Source organism: Crocuta crocuta, unplaced genomic scaffold, assembly GCF_008692635.1.
Source record: "Crocuta crocuta isolate KB4526 unplaced genomic scaffold, BGI_CrCroc_1.0 scaffold598, whole genome shotgun sequence".
In the NCBI taxonomy this organism is placed as follows: Eukaryota; Metazoa; Chordata; class Mammalia; order Carnivora; family Hyaenidae; genus Crocuta; species Crocuta crocuta.
Window position 1 is genome coordinate 692,126 of NW_027532848.1, and position 2,994 is coordinate 695,119.

Consider the following 2,994-nt stretch of genomic DNA (forward strand, 5'->3'; position numbering starts at 1 on the left):
TAGAAAACCACTGACACAGTAAAAAGATGACTGAATTGGGAAATCGTAGGCCTAAGATTCAGTCATCATTTGGTCTCTTGCTAGCTGGGACCTGGGAATCTTGGACAAACAATTCAGTAGTTTGGACCATGGTTTCCTTAATTGTTCACAATTTTTTTTTCTTAATGACACAACTTTTGAAAATGCCACCAACATATAGCATCTATGACTGTAGATGTATAAAACAGATAAACTTTTCTGAAAATCTTTTCAAGTTTCTGTAACTTGTATCTACATGGCATTGAAAATGAAGTTATTTTTATAGTGATTTACTTATTAATTTTTGTGATTTGGTAATGGCAGAATCTGAATCAATAAGTCCAAAAAGATCATTTTCGANTGTCAGTCACAAAGATTATCCATCTCAGCCATATGGTCTCTGAGTGCCTCAGCCCATATGCCCTTCCTTCCATTTCATTTGTACATCAGCTTGAATGGGAACATCAGGCGCTGAATAGAAAGTTGGCCCTACTTTGTCTTGGGGAATTAGCCTTTCTGCCTAGCAGTTTACTTCTGTTCAGGTTTTTATGTTCGACACAAAGTGTACTTTAGGAATTAAACTCATAGAAATTAACAATTTTTAATAAGAATAGCTATTGAAATATAATGTGATCATGCCTTTGAGGTAGGGCAAAGTAGGGAAAACAAGTTTGGTGACTATTTTTTCATTTTTCCACCATGTAACAGGACCAAAATAAAGAACTCTACCAATTTAAAATTATATAGATATAGATATAGTTATCGATTCCACAAAAATGCATATGTCCTTTTCTATTTTCTGTAGTTTGATAAACCCTAGATAGGAGTTAATGTTTCAATGTTTAAGTTTATTTTCTTTCTTTCTTATGCCTTACTTTTATGTAACAAGGTAGAGATTCTGTAACATAATGAAAAATATCCCCCCCCTTCTGTATCTTTTGGTCTCAAAATAATGAAGTAATATAGACTACAATATCAACAGTAGAGGAAATATATGTTTACTTCTAGTTCCAAAATAACTTGGGATAAAGGAAACATCAGTTTTAAAGATTATTATATTTCTCCTAATTAAAAAAATAGCATAATTTTCCACTGTGGACTGTGCAGTTAACTTAAAATCTTTGAGGGGCGCCTCAGTGGCTCAGTCGGTTGAGCATCCAACTTCGGATCAGGTCATGATCTCGCAGTTTGTGGGTCTGAGCCCTGCGTCAGGCTCTGTGCTGAATGCTTGCTCAGAGCCTGGAGCCTGTTTCGGATTCTGTGTCTCCTTCTCTGCCCCTCCTCCACTCACGCTCTGTCTTACTCTGTCTCTCAAAAATGAATAAATGTAAAAAAGTAAAAAAAATTTAAAAAAAATCTTTGAATCTTAAATATAACTTCATTTTATTTAAAAGGCTTTTTTAGGGGCTACTGGATGGCTCAGTCAGTTGGTCATCCAACTTCGGCTGGAGTCATGATCTCAAAGTTCTGTGTGTGAGTTCAAGACCCACATTGGGCTATGGGCTGACAGCTCAGAGCCTGGAGCCCACTTCAGTCTGTGTGTGTGTCTCTCTCTCTCTGCCCTTCCCTCTCCCCCCTTCTCTCTCTCTCTCTCAAAAATAAACATTAAAATGTTTTTTAAAATGTATTTATTTAAACTCAAGTTAGTTAGCATACAGTGTAATATTGGGTTCAGGAGTAGAATTTAGTGGTTCATCACTTACATAGAATACCCAGTGCTCATCCCAACAAGTGCCCTCTTTAATGCCTGTCATCCATTCTGCCCATCCCCCCCTTCCCTCCCTTCCAGCAGCCCTCAGTTTGTTCTCTGTATTTAGAGTCTGTTATGGTCTGCCTCCCTCTCTGTTTGTCTGTAATTGTTCCTTCCCTCCCCCTCTGTTCATCTGTTTTGTTTCTTAAATTCCACATCTGAGTAAAATCATATGGTATTAAAAGTTTATTTTTAAGTATTGTTTTAAAATACAAAATCTGATGTAATTCCATATAATATCTATGAAACATTGGCATCATGGAAAAAGTACTGGTATTAATAGGGTTTAAATGATTGACAGATTTTTTTGAGAGGAATTAGCATTAGCCCGAATCTAATGAAATTTCCTGTTCTTCAGCAGCAAAAATAAGGTTTAGAATGAACCAACTCTACAACAGTACAGCTTCACAAATCTTTTTAAATCAACGAAGTATGCTACGTTCCTATTTCAGAAACCATAAACTGTAGACTCAGAGCTTTCCCGGGCTCTCTTTACTGTCTTAATTTGAGACCCATTCATCCAAAAGATTAAGACAATGAGATTCAAGTCCAAAGCAATAGCAAGTATGGGCATGAAAACTGTCACGCTATTGCTCCTGGGAGTTTTGCCATTTCAATAGCATGATTTATAACCATTGAACAATATGTTTTTATTTATTATTCTACTTTGCAAAGGAATTTGAGATGGTTTGGCGGGCATGATTTAAATAAACACACATCCCAATCTTATTTTTGTGCTTGTAACAAGCAGCTTTCCATACATAATTGGTACTTGTTTTCTACCTTTGAATTTTGGTTCCTATTGTATATTTGGTAGTTATTGCATTTGTAGGCAATGGTGTGCTTTTCTACAAGTGAAACGAAAACATGAATTGATTTTGATGTAGCTAGTTTCACTATTACAGTTAGTGTGTCTGCCATACCCACAGTTCATAATGTGTTTACTGACCCAGCACTTTAAAAGCTAAGTTTAGCCCAGCATAATCACCTCAAACCAATACAGGACAGTGGTTACATTTCCAGTGTCATTACGGAGACAGAGTTCAAGACTTTGGTGTTTGGACAGTGTGTGGGTTCGAGCCCTGCATCGGGCTCTGTGCTGATGGCTCAGAGCCTGAAGCCTGCTTCAGATTCTGTGTCTCCCCCTTTCTCTGCCCCTCCCATGCTCATGCTCTGTCTCTCTCTGTTATTCAATACGTATTTTTTTAAAAAAGACTTTGGTGTTT